Consider the following 20,489-nt stretch of genomic DNA (forward strand, 5'->3'; position numbering starts at 1 on the left):
CATTTTTGTGAGCACTCTAATTTTGGTTTCATTTTGGTTTGGTTATGCCCATCTATAAATAATTTGAATCTTGTACTTTTTTTTCTCTTCTTGCTTGCTTTTGAATATCTTCCCAGAGCAAAAATAAACATTCAAAGTGGTAGGTGTGAGATGGCCAATTAAAAGCCACTATCTAAAAGCCACCACCATAGGGTGGTTGCCACTATCTAAAATACCAAATTCCTGACATTCCCTGATAGAATGCATAGATTTCTTTTCTCTCAAGAGATAAATAAGAAACAAAATGGGATTGTCAAACATTAAGGCATGCCAGTTTTTCTGGGACTCCAGCCAGCTACATGGTTTTTCCTCATGCACGTTTTTAAACCAATGGCCATCTTAGGCATTATTTGAACTTCCCAAGTTTTTTTTTTTCTTGTTGGTACCAAATACAGGGTTAAAACAAAATGCTGGTACGTAAACGCTCTCAACCTCTTGTTTTTTTCCTTTTTTTTTTCCCTCTCTGCTTCTCTGAATCTGCTAACTTTTTCACTTGTATTAAAATAATCTAATTTTGCTTATTTCTAAAGCTACTTATAAGTTTTTTAAAGGGCATTTCAGTCAAGATAAGAAAAAAAGAGAGGGCTTTCAAATTACAGTAGTTCCATGACAACCAACAAGCTATCCTGTACACCTAAGAGTCATTTCTTCTGGAAATGTTAATTTAGTTTTGCTTGACTAGCAATTGCTTAGGGTGATTTAACAATTGCTTTAGTTAATTAAAAGCTAGATAGTCTAAGAAGGAAAGAATTAGATTAAGGTTTACAAAAGTTAGGCTCTCAGATCAAACAGGTCGAAATCTTGAGCTCAGAAGAATAATAGAAGGTATCTTTGACATAAAAATTTTGCTTTGTCTGCTGTGTGTGAGCCAGGAAAAGCTAAGGGGAAAAAAAAGCCTTTAAATACCTTTTTCTAAAATGCTTTCGTACCTGCATTGACTAATCAAGTAAATCAGGCAAACAAATAAAAAGATAAATTTATTGCTGGAATTCAAGGCCACTGGGATATTTTGTTTTTCTATACAATTTAGTTGCTCCTATCTAAAATGAAAATGTTTAAATATTTAACCCCTATACTAATTGAAAACTTGAAGGATTAAAAGAGGTTTCTAAAAACCAAACTGCTGTGGAAACTGCCTTACCCAAAGCTTTGGTCCACAGCCTTCATAAGATCACCTATCAGGGCAAATACAATTTAGCCCTGTGAACAGCTCCCATTTTGTCAGAAATATAATTTGGATTCAACTGTCCTTTTATAAACTGGTAAGTTTAAATTACTATGTTTTGCTGTCTCATGATTAACATTTCAAAATGAAACCTAAGAATCTGCTTCGATGTATTCATGTTGTCTGTATGTTTTTATGTTGTATGTATGTATTTTTCTACCAAACTATATCAAAGAGCTAATTAATTAATTAATTGATTTAAAGGGAAAAATTAAGCACTTCAATCAAGTACTTTATCAAAAACATAATAGTCACTTGAAAGTTTTTAAGTTCACATGACTTGGGTAAATGTTTGATAAGTAAACTGATTTTAAAATTGTTGATAAAATAAAGACAGAAAGGTCTTAAGAATTGTCAGCATACATTTGTGCCTGAGTTTACTGCTCAGGCAGTTTTACATTTATCTTGGCTAGATATTTTAAGGAGTCAGTGTTTGACATGAATGTCATAGAACTATGAATCAACCCTAAAAAGAGAATGATCTTTGTTTATGTAACTCCTTAATAAGTAATACTTATTTAATATTGTTGATTTAATGAAAGCAGCTATATTTTCTGAATTATTGGCAAGATACTGAAGTATTTAACTTTACGGTTCTTAGTTGGGTGAGGAATGCTTAATAGTCACAGCCTATAAAAATGGCTAACAAGGAAATAGCCTGAAATAATTACTAGCCTTGTCTAATATCTTAGTTTTCATAAGTTACATAGTTATAGTTGTTAAAAATAAATTACGTGAACTTAAATGGCATAATCATTTATAAATGAATTCTTCTTAGTTTCAAAAAATCTTTTTGATAACTTAAAATCTTAAAGTTATGTTAAATTAAGTAACAGATACTTATTAAGTACCTGGGTCATTTCAAAATAAGATAAAATATTGAAACGAATTGCTGAACATAAATATAAGTCTGTTCTTGGCTTCTTAAATTTTATAGAAAAACAAATATATTTGGGTTCATTAATACACATTAAAATTATGAGGAAACATGTTTGCAAAATAATAAAATCATTCTTATCTATAAAATACTGATATGGAACAGTTCAAAATTTCTTGCTTCTTACACTTTCATTAGAAATTAATGTTACTAAGAGTTTGAATTTTAATTAATATATATAATTCTGCATACAAAGCATACCAATAAAAGTAAAATATGTTTTTGGCAGGAAAAGTGATAAGAAAGGGATAAAAATATGTTCTTTGTTGAGAAAAAGAAAAATTTGTCTAATTTAGAGGTTATTTAAAGATTGTTTCAAAATATGAATTTAGAAAGGAAATAGACACAAGACAGAAAGGAACCAGTAAGTAGGAAACAGAGATGTGAAGAAAGTTGTAAGTGTGAAGATGTATTTTTGGCATGGAATGTTAGAAGAGAATAAGTTTTCAAAATAATAAGGGAACAAGGAAAGCAAAATTTTATCCTAAGGTGACTTGTTATTTTAAAAAGTGAAAGTACAGGACAAAATTAATAACTTAAGCATGTCATCAAAGGTCTGTGCAGATCGTGAAAGGTTTGTGAGGGATGAATTTTATAAAAGAAGTTTTCTGTGTAATCAAGTTTGCTATAAATAAAAGGGAATTATGTATGTCTTTCTAAGAATTAAGTTTTGATTATATACATATTTAGTTTGTAAGTTAAAACTTCATTTACAACTATGATATAAAACTAAGATTTTGGTTCCTTATATTAGAACAACAGAGTTTTCTTGAAGTATTAATCTGCTCTTAGTAAAATTTATAAAAGTCTTTGATATTTAATTCTGTAAAATTTCAGTCATCTTCTAAACTGCAGCTTCTTTGTTTTTTGTCTTTGTTTTCTTTTTTTTTTTTTTTTGAGACAGAGTCTTGCTCTGTTACCAGGCTGGAGTGCCGGTGTGATCTTGGCTCACTGCAACCTCTGCCTTCTGGGTGCAAACGATTCTCCTGCCTCAGCCTCCTGAATAGCTGGGACTACAGGCATATGCCACCATGCCCAGCTAATTTTTATATTTTTAATAGAGACAGGGTTTCACCATGTAGGCCAGGATGGTCTCAATCTCTTGACCTCATGATCCCCTGGCTTCAGCCTCCCAAAGTGCTGGGATTACAGGTGTGAGCCACCATTACCCAGCCTCTGTTTTACAGTCTCTATTTACTTTCCCTAGTTTCAAATTAAATGTGCTACGTTCTTCATTTAGGATGGTAATTTCATTTCTTGAGGTAGTTTTCCTCTTGAAGCTTTGCAGATTCATATCTCAGAAGTACAATTTTTGCTGTATCTTGCAGCACAGGATTTGCAGGTCATACAATACTGCCTTCTGCTCTTCCTGTCCCTCCTTGGGAGGATTCATCTTCTGCTTGGCTAAGTTGATAACTCTCTCCTTCAACCTTTTTGTCAGCTGCTGAAACTTTTTTCTCTACTTCAAGCTCTGCTTTTGTGACTTGATGCTCAAATGTTTGACTTGAAGCCCTAGAAGAGCAATGTTTCCCTCCAGTTTATCTTGATTCTGTAATCTTGGCTTTTCTTGATATGTTTGAATTGTTCCATGTAACCAGGCAATTCCCCATGTTTTCACTTTTTTTAAGAGCCATGTATTCCTCAGCTCAAGGTACTAGTTTTGTTTACTTCTTCTATGATATGATGTAAACTCATAACAATGAACACACTCTTCTTGTGTCTGATTAAATTCAAGTAGGTTTTCATCAGGTTAGACTTCCAGGTTATTTAAACAGGCTTCCCATAAGAAGCAATTCTATTGCAGGAAGCTTTTTTTTCCCCCTTTTGGTAAATGGCCTAAGATGAAGATTTTTGTACGTTCCTGTGCTTCATGTTGTCTTTATTATGTATTTTGATTACTTAGGAAAACTGAGCTTTGGAAAGGTTAAGGATTTTTGTTTGTTTGTTTTATATTCATGTAACTTTCTGTATTGTTTTTGAAGTCTTTCTGTAATCCAATTTTGATCAAGTGTTTTCAGCCTCTTGACATTTTTTGAAAGGCTTCCCTAGGATCAAGTTCTAAATTTAATCTTTCTGACCTAAAACTAATTTTGTGAGTTTTCCAGTTGGGCCCTGGAGAGCCTCAAAAACTGTATCTCTCATCTTACAGAGATATTAAATGATTAGGTTTATTTAGTAAAGTGTGTGGGAAGCATTGTCAAATGATAAGTGATGCTAGATCTTTTTTCAGTTACATTTATGAGTATGTTATTGATATGAATGTTCCAAGATTGTATAAAACTCCTAGAAATCTAATATATCAGTAAGAATTCTTATTATGTTGTATGCCGCAAAGTAACCAAATTTCCTTGTCAATTTCTCGTTATCATGAACTTTCATTAAACTTCATTTATTTATTTATTTATTTATTTATTTATTTATTTATTTTTCTTTGCACTCTATTTTTCTGATTTCATCAAATTTTAAGCCATGGTTGTTTTCTATCTTTTTGTCATCCATGGTTACTGGTTTGAGTTCTTTTCTAAAGACATAATCAGATTCATGGAAAAGACTCTAAGAAGTAGTCTTAAATATAAGTTTCTAATAACTTTAAGATCAAAGTTATTAGATAGTAAATACAAATTATTTATGTACTAAATAAAAATTTTCAGAACTCTAATGAAGAAACTGATAAATTTATGGAACTGCTAATCAGGCTCAAGCAGGACAAAAATTAATTACATGAAATTAAATGAACCAATAAAAATAATTTTATAGCCTATTTATTTGAAACATTGCTGGTTCTTTTCCTCAATGTTTTGTTTTCCAGATTGAAGAAAACTTTTCGTCTTAAGCCATCTATAGTTTATAGCCACTTGGTAAAGTAAACATTTGTGAACAAAAATGAAAGCATTTACTTTTTCTTCCTACCTGATCCCTCCAAAATGTGAAAACTATTCATGACAATACAATTGTTTACTTAAGTTTGATAAGAATCTGTTCTCTTTATTATGGGATACAAGGAGAAACATTGGTTTTATCATCAAAGTTTTGACTAAAGTTTCATATTTAAATTGTTTATAGGTACTACAGATAAAGTCTGAAGTCAGTTTTAGTTTGGCTTCCTACCCTCAGGAAGTTGTTAAGTTTGAGATTACTACATGGTAAAATCACTATTCTTGCTGGCAAAATTTGATGAAACTAAACTTATTTTACAAACAAATTAGTCTTACTGTGATTATCTTTGGTAAAAATAAGGATGACTATAGAGAGAAAAGGTTATGTTTCTAGAGAAAAAAACTATAATACACCTATTATTAGGCTGTGGCCCTGTGGATTGTTTTCAAGTTCTTGTCATCTACCTGTAGACCTGATTAGAACCTGAATTCTCCTAATTTTCTTCAATATTTGGCTGCAACTCTCCAACTAAGAGCAAAAACTGCTCTGTGCTTGCTGCCTTAGAAGCTGAAGCTAGACAACTTGATATAAATTTCAAGAGACAAGTCTCATACCTGAAAAAAGAAGGAAAAGTCTTGTGCCACACAGAAAGTTTACCAATCCACCCGATGCCATAGCAGAGAATTCAAACTGCAGGCCAAGAGAAGCTGATGGCTTCATGCTGTAGGCAGCGTTTCCCAAGACACTCCATCAAAATGAGACTCTTGCCCCTCATACTTTTTCCTTTCTTATGCTTACCTTTTTCTTTGGCAAGATAATGATGTAATTCAGATTTCACAATCAGTAGCTTCTGCTCATAACTTAAAAGAACCTGACCTCTTAGGTATCTATTGTTTAAATAATAAAAAAGTCTATACTTCTGCTAATACTACATGTTATACTTGGGTAAATTCCTCTGGGGAAGTTGAGGCCCATATCCACAGAATTTTTAAAATGGATCACACGGTAACAACAGATGTCATCTAATTCTCAATAATCATTTGCTTTATTCAATTGTTTGTCTTTAAGACTGAATTCATGGCTCAAAACCATTACACAAACTTGGATTTATCATATTACTATTAATTTTATTTTATATTTTTGTTTTTAAAACTTGTACCTGTTCCTTGTTAAATTTCTGCAGAAGTACAACTCCTAATAGAATAATGCTGGCCCAGTGCTTTGAGATCATGGCCAAAATACTATGGAACAGACAAAACTGAATGTAGCAATAAATTCCAGGTAGACTTAGCCTGAGAGCCATTTCCTTCAAGCCTCCGTTGTTGCTCAAATGTGGCTAAAATGCTTTGGACACAGATTCCTACTCACCAATCACTTCTTCTGATGTGGGACCAGACCAACAACCTGGGACACATCCTGGCACCAAGGGACAATTAAAGTCTAACTACAGGATGATTGAATGGTGATACTTTCAGAAAAAGATCTTGATCAAAAGGGGGGAAATGCGAAAGTTATCAGAATCAAAATAGAGTCACGTGTGTTAACAAGAAAAAAACAAAACCAAAAACAGCTGAAAAATGGTGCTTGGGAAGGCCGTAAAGGGAAGATTTTCACACACAAGTTCTTGATAACAAAACTACCACAAAAGATTCTGCAAAAACCACAACTTCATGCAAAGGCCATCACAACCTTACACAAAAAACACTTCTCTGAGGACATCTGCCCAGCAATTGCCTGTCCAAACTTGGACTGACACCACCTTTGTTACTTATCCTTGTAGCCAAGGACAATTATCTCAAAACTATTATGTAATCCTCCTCATTTTTTCTTACAAAACCTTTGTCTTCCTTTACCTCCCTGAATACACACATAGTTTACAATGGCACCCATATTCCTATTGCAATGTCCATTTCTGAATAAATATCATTTTCTGTTAGAGAATTTCCCTCTCTGTTAGAATGACAAAATTGCTAGGATCAAATATTCTTTTACATCAAGAGATAGCACTCGATTTAAAAGAGTGACATAGAGTTATACTTTTAAAGAAGTCAAATATGCTTCTAGTGCTTTTGGGCATTGGCCCCTAGCTGTTCTCTACCCACTTCCTTCCTAAACTGCTTAGAGTCCTCAGGCCATTACCACTTATACTCTGCTAATGTTTTGCTCTCTGTCTTTCTGAAGCACATATTTGGTAAAATTTCATCATTGTGTGAACCAAATTACTGACCTTCTCTGTGTTCTGCTAGAAGTTCCACAACACTCAGTATAGCACCTACAAGAGTGTCTGGCACCTCAGGCCACCCAATAAACATTTGCTAAAGGAATGAAAATGATTGATTGGTCAAAATAAATTTCTAGTCACTAATGTCAAATGGGCTCTCAATTCACTAATATCAAATGAAGTGCTTGGTAATCCTGTTTGTTTCCTTAGCACACTGCCTGCTAGATTTCACAACAGTTCAGGCTTCTACTATCTTGAAACCCTGAAATCTTAACAGATGGCTTTGCCTCTGGAAGTCATCTTACAGGAACTCACTGACTTCCCACCATTAAATATACAAACCCATCCTCCTATCCTATCAATGTTCCTTCTGTCTTAACCCACATGAGACTCTTTTGGTCTCATGCCAGTCTCTCCACCAGGGCTGGAAAACCCAGTCCTACCACATTCAGATAGACTTCCTCTCTCGTACTTGTATATTCTCCTTTTCACAAACAAGTAGACCTTTCCTGTGAGTTAAAACATGCTTAAGTGTCTTCATTTTATAGCTCTTTGTAAAGTCCTCAATTTCCTCCGTGTTTGTATATTCAATGATTATTTTCCAGTCTCTCTTCCTTATCTTTTCAGCCACATTTGGCACTCCCTGTGTCCTGAAATACTGTTTTCTCTGACTTTTGGAACACTACATTCTACTGATTTTCCGTCGTATCTCTCTAACGGCTTCTTCTACGTCTTTCTGCTGTTTCACCTTTCTCTACTAAGACCTTAAATTTCCTTGGTGTTCAGCTATAGATCCTCTTCTCCTCTCAATTTTGTTTTCTTTTTCTATCTCATCTCCACTCACAAATTCAGGTCCTATCTATTATTAAAAAGGCTCATAAATTTGTATTTCCAGCCCAGATCTTTCCTCTGAACACCAGACCTTTATATTTAATTGCTCACTAAAATTTTCTACTTGGATGTGTAAAGGCACTTTGAACTCAGCATGTCTAAAATTACACTCATGCCCTATCTTTACAGAACTCGTCTTTTTTCAGTGAATGCCACCACTGTCTACCCAGCTGTACAAGTTGAAAGCCCAGAAGTCATTTTCAGCAGCTCACTCCCTGTTGGCTCCCATATCCATTCCAACATGAAGTCCTGTTGATTTTCGTCACAAGTTCTTCTCAAATACACCTCTTTCTCTCTGTCCTCTTTTTTACTCCAGTGTCACCATCAACTCTTGTTTGGACCACTGTAGCCTCCCACTCTGGACTCCATAGATGCCTTTTTTTTTTTGAACCCCATAGATTGCTTTTCTCCAATGTGTTCTCCACATTGCAGCCAGAACAATGTTTTAAAAAATAAACACAAATATAATTATGTCAACACACTCTCCTCCCTCCTCAAAAACCCCAACTCTTCAAGGTTCCCTATTGCTCTTAGGATGAAGTTAAAACCCTTTACCTGCTCTACAAAGCCCTACTTTCCAGGCTCATCTGCACTCCAGCTATACTGGTCTTCTTTTGGATGCCATGCTTCTTCCTGCCTCATCCTGCTATTTCCTCTTTTTCAACACCCCTTTCTCTTCTCCCCATTTCCTGTTCTCCCACACACTTGGTTACCTACAACCAATCTTTCAGATCTCAATTCAAGAATCTCTTGCCGGCCGGGTGCAGTGGCTTACTCCTGTAATCCCAGCACTTTGGGAGGCTGAGGTGGGCGGATCACGAGGTCAGGAGATCTAGACCATCCTGGCTAACATGGTGAAATCACCCTGTCTCTACTAAAAATACAAAAAATTAGCTGGGCGTGGTGACGGGTGCCTGTAGTCCCAGTTACTAGGGAGCCTGAGGCAGGAGAATGATGTGAACCTGGAAGGCAGAGCTTGCAGCTTGTAGTGAGCCAAGGTCTTGCCACTGCATTCCAGCCTGGGCAACAGAGTGAGACTCTGTCTCAAAAAAAAAAAATCTCTTGTCTTAGAGAAGCCTTTCCTCACCTCACCAACCACATCTACACACAGCACCATGCACATATTCTCCCAAGTACTTGACAGTTTTAACTTTATTCCTCTGACTATTCTATTCTTGTCTATTTCTACTATAAGCTCTATGATAGCAGGAACTGTGCCATCTTTTGCCCACACTGTATCCCCAGCACCTCGTATAGAGTCTGGCATATTGAATTTTCTCAATTTTAGTTGAATAAATAAGTAAACTAGTGAAATTGAAAGCATGAGCCTGGATGAAGCATTGTGTAATTAGATAAGAGGTCCTAGGATGGAACTTAGTGAACACGACCTTTAGAGAGAGGGCAGAGGAAGAGAAACAATGTTAGGGAGAAGATACAAGGAAATAATGGCCATAGTGCTGGCATAAGCCAAGGGAGGCAAGAGTTGTGAGAAAGCAGAAGTGTCATCAGTGTCATCAGTGACCAGACATTGTAAGAACTGGAAATAAAGATGGTTTGTAGGGCAGAATGGGAGGTGAGGACATGGGATCAAAGAGCTGACTTCTCTTTACCAAATTAGATGATAAAAGGAAGGGGAGAGGAAAGATAATATCCTACTTGGCCGTTCTATGATATTTGGCACTGTTGATGGCTCCCTTCTTTCCTAAAAGTAGGGGTGGTGGGTTAGTAGACAGAGAAGGATACTTTTCAGATGAGAGCATTGTGGAAAAAAAGCAATAATGTTGAATGGAGCAAGGTTCTAGGTAAGATAGGAGGGCTGGGATTAAGAACTTGGATAAAACATAAGCCTGAAGACAAGCTGCACATCTCCTTCTTTGAAGCTGGTTGAATGGACAAAGGTACAAATAAGCCTAATGATGGAGTGGAAGGCCCGGACTATCACCTTCATTGGTGTTTTTGGTTTTGGCTTTTTGTCCTATGGGAAAAAAATCCCTACTATTATTGCTGGGGTAATTGTTCTCCTGGATAGCTGAAGCTGCAGAAGTGCGGCTTCAGGCTTTGAGAACCTAAGTGATAGTTTTCTCTGTGTTGAGCAGGTATTTTCAATGAACAAAAAAGTATATAGAGAAGAGGAACAGCACACATTTTCCTTGGTGTGACCTTTATAAATCTGGTGTCATTTTCAGATTTAGTGTGTGGGTTCAGCAACTCTACACACTCTGCTCAGACAATTAGCAGAAGTTTTACATTTTAATGGAGTCCAGATTATGAACTTTTTCTTTCCTGGATTACACCTTTGGTGCTATATCTAAAAAGCCATTGTCATTGATATGGTTTGGATGTTCTGTCCCATCCCATCTCATGTTGAAATGTGACCTCCCCTGTTGGAGATGTGGCCTATGAGAGGTGTTCGGGTCATGGAGGCAGATCCTTCATGAATGGCTTGGTTCTGTCCTTGTGGTAATAAGTGAATTCCCACTTTATGTGTTCATCTATGAACAAGGACACTTTTATTTATTCCTTCTTAATCCATATGCTTTTTATTTTCTTGTCTTATTGCATTAGCTTGGACTTCCAGGAATAATGCTGAAAAGCAATGGCGAAAGGAGACATCCTTGCCTCGTTTCTTTTCTTAGCAGAAAAGCAGGAAAACTTCAAGTTTCTCATCATTAAGTATGATGATAGCTGTAGGCATTTTACATATGTTGTTGAGGATTTTCACATCTGCACTTATAAAGATATTGGTCCATAGTTTTCTTTTTTTGTAATGTCTTTGTCTAGTGTTGGTATATAGAGGATGGTTCATAGAATGAGTTAGAAAATATTCCCTCTGCTTCTATCTTCTGATACAGAATTGGTATGATTTCTTCCTTAAATATTTGGTAAAATTCACCAGTGAACCTAGAGCTTTCTGTTTTGGGAGATTATTAGTTATTAATTCAATTTATTTAATAATATATACCTATGCAGATAGTTTGTTTCTTCTTGTGTGAGTTTTGGCTGTGTCTTTCAAAGAAGGCCCATTCCATATCAAATTTGTGGGCATAGCATTGTTAATAATATTTCTTTATTACCCCTTTCATGTCCATGAGATCTGTAGTGATTTCTCATCTTCTATTTCTGATAATAATTTGTGTTTCTCTATTTTTCCCTTGGTTAGCCTGGCTAGAGGCTCATTGATTTTATGGCTCTTTTCAAAGATCCAGCTTTTGGTTTTGTTGGTTTTCTGTTTTGATTTTGTATTTATAATTTCATTGATTTCTGCTTTAATTCTTATTAGTTTTTTTCTTTGGCTTACTTTGGACTTCTTTTTCTAGTTTTCTATGGTGGAGACTTTTATTAATTTTAATTTTTCTTTTGTTCTTATACACGAATTCAATGTATATACAAATATATGCATTCAATTGTATAAATTTCCCCATTATCACTGCTTTTGGTGCACCTCACAAATTTTGTTAAATTTTCATTTTCATTTAGTTCAAAATATTTTAACATTTCTCTGTAGGTTTTTTATTTGACCCAAGTGTTATTTAGAAATGTTCTGTTTAATCACAGAGGATTTTCTGTCTTTCTGTTATTGAATACTAGTTTAATTTGACTGTGGTCTGAGAGCAGACACTGTATGATTTATATTCTTTTAAACTTGTTAAGGTATGTTTTATGACCTAGAATGTAGTCTTGGTAAATATTCCATGTGAGCTTGAGAAGAATGTGTATTCTGTTGTTGTTAGATAAAGCAGTCTATAGATGTCAGTTATATCCAGTTGACTGGTGGTGTTTAGTGGTATTATTGAGTTCAACCACATCCTTACTGATTTTCTTCTGGTTGGATCTACCCATTTCTGATAGAGGAGTGTTGAAGTCTCCAGCTATAATAGTGAATTCACTTATTTCTCCTTGCTATTCTACTAGTTTTTACCTTATGTGTTTTGATGCTTAGTTGTTAGGCACATACATATTAAGAATTATTATGTCCTCTTAGAGAATTAACCTCTTTATCATTATGTAATGCTTTTAAAAATCTCTGATAACTTTATTTCCTCTAAATTCTGCTCTCTCTGAAATTAACATAGCAACTCATGGTATAGCTTTCTCTATTTACTTTTAGTCTATATGTGTGTTTATACTGAAAGTGGGTTTCTTGTAGACAACATATAGTGGGGTCTTGTTTTTTGATCCATTCTGACAATCTCTGTCATTTGATAGGTGTGTTTAGACCACTGAAATTTAAAGTGATTATTGATATACTTGGATTAATATATACCATATTTGTTACTGTTTCCTATTTGTTGCTTTTGTTCTTTGTTCCTATTTTTGTCTTGCATACTTTTTTTGCCTTTCGTAGTTTTAATTGAGCATTATGAGTCTTTTTCTCTCCTTTATGAGCACACCACTTATACTTCTTTTCTCACTTTTTAAATTGATTGTCCTGGAATTTGCAATAAACATTTGCAACTATTTCAAGTCCACTTTCAAATAACACTCTACTGCTTCATGGGTAGTGAAAGTACCTTGTAATATCAAAACATTCCTAATTCCTCCCTTCTGTTCTCTGTATCGTTGCTCTCATTTATTTCACTTATACATAAACATGCATACAGAATCATAAGCATGTATAATTAAATATATTGTTGCTATTATTTTGAACATACTCATCTGTTAGATCAATTAAGAATAAGAAAAATGTCTTTATTTTACCTTCATGTATTCTCTCATGCTCTTCCTTTCTTTATATAGATTTGAGTTTCTGAAGTATGTCATTTTTCTTTTCTTTTCTTTTCTTTTTTTTGTTTGAGACGGAGTCTTGCTCTATTGCCTGGGCTGGAGTGCAGTGGCATGATCTTGGCTGACTGCAACCTCTGCCTCCTGGGTTCAAGCAATTCTCCTGCCTCAGCCTCCTGAGTAGCTGGGACTACAGGTGTGCACCACCATACCTGGCTAACATTTTTTGTATTTGTAGTAGAGATGGGGTTTCACCATGTTGGCCAAGCTGGTCTCAAACTCCTGACCTCAAGCAATCTGCCTGCCTTGGCCTCCCAAAATGCTGGGATTACAGGTGTGAGCCACCACGCATGGCCCTATGTCATTTTTCGTTTCTTTAAAGAAGTTCTTTTAACATTTCTTGCCAGGCATGTCTGCTGGCAACAATGTCTCCCAATTTTTGTTGATCTCAGAAAGTCTCTCTTTCTCCTTTATTTTTGAAGGATAACTTTGTCGAGTACAGAACTCTAGGTTGGTGCTTTATTCCCCCCTTTCAACACTTTAAATATTTTATTCCATTTTCTTCTTGCATGCAAAGTTTCTGAAAAGAAAGTAAAAATGATTTTGATTTTCACTCTACTACAGGTAAGGCATTTTAAAAATCTGGCTTCTTTCAAGATTTGTTTCTCTATTTTTGATTTTCTGAAGTTTGAATATAAAAGCCTTTTGTTTGGGGGCATTTATCCTGCTTGGTATTTTCTGAGATTCCTGGATCTGTGGTTTGGTGTTGTTCATTAATCTAGGGGAAATTCTCAGTTAATGTTGCTTCAAATATTGCTTCTGTTCATTACTCTCTTTCTTTTCCTTCTGGTATTCCCATTATGCATATGTCACATCTTTTGTAGCTGTCCTACATTTCTCAGATATTCAGTTCTGTTTTTTCAGTCTTTCCCTTTGTTTTTCAGTCTTGAAAGTTTCTATTGTCATATCCTGAAGCTCAGAGATTGTCTCCCCAGCCATGGGCAGTCTATTAAATGTACCCATCAAAGGCATTCTTCATCTCTATTACAGTGTTTTTGATCTGTAGAGTTTCTTTTTGCTTCTGTGTTAGAATTTCCTTCTCTGCTTACATTATCCATTTGTTCTTACATGTTGTCTACTTTTTATCATTAAAGTCTTTGGCATATTAATCATAGTTTAAAAAAATTCCCATCCTGGGCAACACAGCAAGACTCATCTACACAAAAAATAAAATTAGCCAGGCATAGTGGTATACATCTGTAGTCCTAGCTACTCAAGAGGCTGAGATAAGAGGATTGCTTGAGCTGAGGAGCTCAAGGCTGCAGTGAGCTATGATCATGCCACTGCACTTCAACCCGGGCAACAGAGCAAAACTCTGTCTCTAAAAAATAAAATAAAATATTCCTGGTCTGATAATCCCACATTCCTGCCATATATGACTGGTTCTGATGCTTAGTCAGTCTATTCAAATAATTTTTTTCCTTTTGACATACCTTGTAATTTTTCCTTGACAGATGGACATGATATACTGAATAAAAGGAACTACAGTAAATAACCTTTAGTAATGCTGTGATAAAGTATGGGGCCGGGGAATTGTTCTACAGTCCTATAATTAGGTCTCAGTTTTTTGGTGAGTCTGTGGCCCTGGACTGTGAACTTCGCCAGTGCTTCTCGATACTTCTTCTCCCTTTGGGTGGGACAGGATGGCTAGAGGGGGCTAGAGTTGGATTTTCTCTTGCTCTAGGAACGTTAGGCCCTGGTAAAATAGTTTCTTCTGAGGGTAGGCCCTGTTAAGAAGAACAGAATGCTTTAGCATATTTCAAAATTTTTTTTTTTTTCCTCCCACTGCCAGAAGACTGAGGGGAATTTTTCCAGATATTCATTGCGAGGACCTGGCAAAGCTCCTGGAGGTAAAACTTACAGAAGTGTGGGGTCCCATGACTGGATCTCTCTGGGATTTTTAACTCTCATATTGTCCACACTGAACCTCCAGCTGTTGTCACTGTTCAGTGTTTCCAGCCCTGGTACAGGCTTCCACAGACGTTTTTGCTTGTGGGTTTCTGTTTGGGTAAGCTGTGATTCTCTGATTGTCTCTCCAATCTTTGGTGCAATGGTTTGTCCTGTAACCTCACTTCTCTGACAGATCTAAGAGTGATTGTTTATTTTTCAGTTGTTCAGCTTTTTACTGGTTGTTAGGATAGAGCAGCAACTTCTAAGTGCCTCACATGCTGGTCCAGGAATCAGAAGTGCTCAGACAACTGGCATTCACTTAGTTGAAGAAGTGGTGGCCTCTGTCAGCTATAGAAGGCTATCTTGAAAAGTTCAGTCATATTTGAAGGAGGGAGGGTAGGGAACTCACATTTATGCAGCATTTGTTCTGTACAAGGTACCCTGCACTCCCTACCTCTGACAACAGTACTTCTTTTTTTTTTTGAGATGGAGTCTCACTGTCTCCCAGGCTGGAGTGCAGTGGCGTGATCTCGGCTCACTGCAAGCTCTGCCTCCCGGGTTCACGCCATTCTCCTGCCTCAGCCTCCTGAGTAGCTGGGACTACAGATGCCCTCCACCATGCCCGGCTAATTTTTTGTTTTTGCTTTGTATTTTTAGTGGAGACAGGGTTTCACCATGTTAGTCAGGATGGTCTCGATCTCCTGGCCTCATGATCCACCCGCCTTGGCCTCCCAAAGTGCTGGGATTACAGGCGTGAGCCACTGTGCCCAGTCAACAGTACTTCTAAGAGGGATTGTCACCACCATTTTCTCGAAGGGAAAACTGAGGCTCAAAAGGGGCTCCGTAAGATAAAAACATCACATATTAAGTAGAAGAACTGGAATTCATGTTCTTGGCTTTAAACAAATGGGCATTTATTGAGCGTATGCCATATGCCAGGCTCCATGGCGGGCACTGAGGATACAGAGAGCAGAAGAGAGTACCTGAAATGCAAGGTAACATTGCACCACAGAGTATCACGGGCCCCCTGAGAAGGTGAACCAATCCTGTGACAAGAGAAGTGTTTCCCAGAGGGGAAGCTTGGTCCTGATGTTGCATGAGTAGAGGTCACATGAGACAGAAGCAATAGGGTTGGGGAAGCTTCCATATAAAGAAAAGGGACTGTGCAAACATGATCCATTGGAGGGAACTGAGAATGGCTTTGTGTGGCTGGAGCAGTCAGTGTGTTTTGATAACTGGCAATGGATGAGTTTGGAGAAAAATGTAGTGGTCATATTCAGATTTGAAAGTTTCTATGAATCTTCTAAGAGATTCCAGTTTAATTCTGAAATCGATGAAGAGCCAAGAAAAGTTTTAAGCCATGGAATGCCATGATTGTATGTGCTTTCAGGAAGATAATTTGATGGGTGAGCAGACTGAGGGAAGGAGACTGGTTAGGAGGCTGGCCCCATGGTCCCAGGGAGGAAGGCTGAGAGTGTGAACCAAAGCACGTGCAGTGGAGTGGGAGCAGCAACTCCTGCAGAGGAGAACTGAGTAGCTTCTGATCAAACTGATGTAGGAAGAGAGAGAAAGGAAGGAGGCTAGGAAGACGCCCTTGTGTCTGGCTTGGGCAGCTGGAGAATGGTGGTATCATTCACAGAAATAGGAAGAACAGAAGGGAGAACAGATTTTGTGGGGGAAGATGGTGAGCATGGTTTTGGACATGTTGAATTCAAGACGCACATGGGAAATCCAACTGGTGTTACTTAGTAGTCAGACATATGCAACAGGAGCTCACCAGGAAGCTCTAAGTGAAGTCAAAACCATGTGACTGAGCCTCTCATAGGAGAACATGTGCAGTTAGGAGAGAAGGGGCCATGGTCAGTATGCTGGCGAGTGTCCACAGTTAAATAATGGACTGATGGAGAGGAGTTCAGCAAGGAAACCAAGAATGAATGAAGCGAGAACTAAGAGGGAAGGATCACATGGAGGCAGGTGCCGCAGCCTGTGGTTAGGAGCAGAAGCTTTGTGGCTGAGACTGGCTTGGTGCTCACCAAGCCCATCTCTCCCTTCCTGGGCACATAAATAAGCTCCATTTCTCAGCCTCTTTGCAACTAGGTAGAGCCAGTGACTAGGGTTGCTACTGAATGTGAGATGAGGTAATGTGCAATTAAATGCAGGTGAATCTTCCTCAAGTTCTCCTTCCCATTCATTATCCCTTTGGAGGTCACATGTAAAAGGAACTCTGGAAGGAAAGTTCTCAGATTTTGAGTTTTATTAATTATACCAGCACAAACTAGCCTATCTTTCCTGCTCTTGGCTCTGGAGTCACACAGCTGGATTTGAATCCTAGCTCTACCTTTTGAATCCTGGCTTTACCTCTTGTCAACCGTGTGACCTTGGGTAAAATTCTTAATTTCTCTGTGCCTCAGATTCCTCATCAGTAAAATTGGGATAATAATAATATAGTTGTCTGAGGATAAAATGAGGTAATAAATATGAAGTACACAGACCAGTATTAAAAGCTCTAGAAATATTGAAAGTTAATGGAAAGAATGTCAGGAATGGGGGAATGGTTCACGACAGGAGTCAAATGCACCCTGCTGCCTATTTTTATACGACCTTTCAGCAAGAATGAATTTTACATTTTTAAATGGTCAAAATAAATGACATGAAAATTATATGGAATTTGAATTTCAGTATCCACAAATAAAGTTTTACTGCAACAAAGCCACATTCATTTACATATTGTTATGGCTGCTTTTGCTCAACGATGGCAGAGTTTGAGTAGATGCAACAAATACCATATGGGCCCACAAAGCCTAAAATATTTACATTATCTGGTCCTTTGCAGAAGAAGTGTGGTGATCCCTAGTATACAGTGTCAAATGCAGCAAAGGTCAAGAAAGATAACTAAAAAGGGTTAACTGGAATTGGCAAAAGATTACTAGCGATCTTGTTAATGGCTTTATTGGAGTGGGGAAAGTGGAGAATAGATTTTGGTGCCAGGCAAATCAAAGTTTGATTCCTGACTCTACAGCTTGCTAGCTTTATGGTCTTGGGAAGTCAGCTAACTTTTGTGAGCTTCAATTTCCTTGGCAGTAAATTAGGGATTAACAGAGCTTACTTCCTGAGTTATTGTAAGGATCAGCAATAATGCATGTAAACCATAAAACACATTCCTGGTTTAGAATAGGTGCTAAATAAATGCAAGCTTTTGTTTCATTTAATCTGCTGCAAACAAAATTGTCATTGCTTTATAGGAATTACATTTTCACTTTTTAGTTTTTTAAAAGAATTTTTTTTTTTCTGGGCTTTCCAGCAAAAACTAGAAAACCTGCTAGACAAATTCTAAAAGAGCTGTAACACTATATTTTCACTTTTAATATTTTAGGTTTCTCTTCCATCTTCTGATGATTTATATTTTAAGTCACTGCTCAAATCTCACCTCTTTAATGAGGGCATACCATTTAATACAGACCATCCTGATTAATGCGGTAATCTGTTCCTCCCCCAGCATTCCTAACCCCGTTACCCTGTTCTACTTTCTTTTCTCATAGAGTTTATCACCTCTGACAGTGTAGAAAACTGACTAATTTACTATGTTTATTGTTTACTCTCTATCTTCCCCACTCTGATGTTAACTCCTTGCCACAACAGCCCTTGCTTGTTTTATGTAATTATATTCTAAGTGCCTAAACAGAAACTGTTACACAGTCGGTGTCCAATTAATACTTGTTGAATGACTAAATGAAAAAAGAATAGATGAGGATTTAAAAAAATCCTGCTCAAGACTGGATATGTTCCTTCTATCTTGGGACTGGGACTTGTCTTATTCATCTCTGTAAAATTCTCAACTATTATCTGTTAAAATATAACCTTGGCTCCATCCCCTCCATTCTCTCGTTCTGGAATTCCTTTTAGAATATGTTGAACCAATCATTTTATCCTTGATGTCTCCTAAGTTCTTTCTCATATTTGACAACTATTTAGCTCTGTGTTTTATTCTATGGCAATTTCCTCTACTCTATCATTAAGTCCCTTTTTAGCTGCATCTAGTCTACTATTCAACTGTTAATTGAATTTCTATTTCAATGACAATATTTTTGTATGTGCCTATAATGCCTGTTTCTTCCCTTTTTCTTTCTTTTTTTCCATTTGTTCATGTATTTGTTTCATGGCTTCTAATCTTCCCTTTCAATATTTTGGATATCCTTATACTATGATTTCTTTTAGATTTTTCTGTTCTTTCTAGTTCTTGGGGATGTGGAGTCTTCCATTTCTTTAACTAGCTGACTTCCTTGTTGTGGATCATTTCTTTGTGCAGTCTGTAATTTTAGATTGTAAGTAGTTGTTTTACATTAGCCTCTGCTGGGGTCTTATGGGTCCGCAACTGAAAAGGCTCCAAATACATATCATTGAATGGCCTGTCTTTGGAGGCTAGGATGGAAAGCAGTACCTTGTGGCAGATGCAGTACAACCTCTTTCTTTTGTAAATTGCCCAGTCTTGAGTATGCTAGAGAATGTGCCCTAAATTCACATCCCTACTGTGAAACTATTTATATAACCTTGGGTAAATTACTCTTCTAGTCCCTCTTTTTTTGTCTGTGATATAGAGATAATAATTCCTACTTTCTAGAGATGTTGTGAAGAATTGGTGAGTTAATATAAGAAACTCGGCACAACATTTTGCATGTAGTAAGTGCTTAATAGATGTTAAAAATTACTATAAACATGTGTAGCTATTATAGCACGTGCCAACATCATCTTCTTTCCTTGTGCTATAAGGAAAGAACTTTATACTCAAGAAAATAGCTTCTGAATATGTATATGAAATATACAGCCAGCCATTACATGGGGACATTGGCCAGATCTGTTTGCTTTACTTGTGATGAATATTAGTTAAAGATGGGAACAAAACTTCCCCCAAGAACATGTTCACTTGGCTTTTAGCCATTGCTGAGGAGCACTGATGAGAGGCAGAAGAAAGTTTTGTACATTTTTCTTTTTTAAAAATAAAGCCTAATTAGGGGGTTGGCTCATTTGCCAACTATTTTGGTTCATTAAAATATAGCAGCAGAGAGAGTTCTTCTGCTGAGAGGAAAATGACCCAGAAAAATGTCTTCAGTTTTATTTAAAGAGAAAATGTATTTAACTTATTGGCTGTGCTTTCCTTGGTCATCATTCCCTTCCACAGGTTAGTGATATGGTTTGGCTCTGTGTCCCCACCCAAATCTCATCTTGTAGCTCTCATAATTCCCACAAGTTGTGGGAGGGAGCCAGTGGGAGATGACTGAATCATGGGGGCGGGTCTTTTCCATACTGTTCTGATACTGAATGGGTCTCACAAGATCCCATGGTTTCAAAATCAGGAGTTTCCCTGCACAAGTTCTCCGTTTGCCTGCTGCCATCCATGTAAGACGTGACTTGCTCCTCCTTGCCTTCCGCCATGATTGTGAGGTGTCCCCAGTCATGTGGAACTGTGAGTTCTCCATTAAACCTCTTTCTTTTATAAACTGCCCAGTCTCTGGTATGTCTTTATCAGCAGCTTGAAAATGGACTAATACAGTTAGCAATAAAATAGCAGAGCCCTGAACCTGTAGCTGATGCTCAGTAAATATTATTAGTTTATTAGTGGGAAGGGATAG

General features: G+C 36.9%; 1 protein-coding gene and 1 non-coding gene across 2 annotated transcripts in view; both read right to left on the bottom strand.

The window, feature by feature from the left end:
• Nucleotides 1–20,489, bottom strand: part of AK5 (adenylate kinase 5) — a 292,207-nt gene that overhangs the window by 129,137 nt on the left and 142,581 nt on the right.
• Nucleotides 18,151–18,212, bottom strand: LOC114674997 (U7 small nuclear RNA). The gene has a single exon (XR_003726084.1). It is a non-coding gene; the product is annotated as a U7 small nuclear RNA (small nuclear RNA).

The sequence above is a fragment of the Macaca mulatta genome, chromosome 1 (genome assembly GCF_049350105.2).
Source record: "Macaca mulatta isolate MMU2019108-1 chromosome 1, T2T-MMU8v2.0, whole genome shotgun sequence".
Lineage (NCBI taxonomy): Eukaryota > Metazoa > Chordata > Mammalia > Primates > Cercopithecidae > Macaca > Macaca mulatta.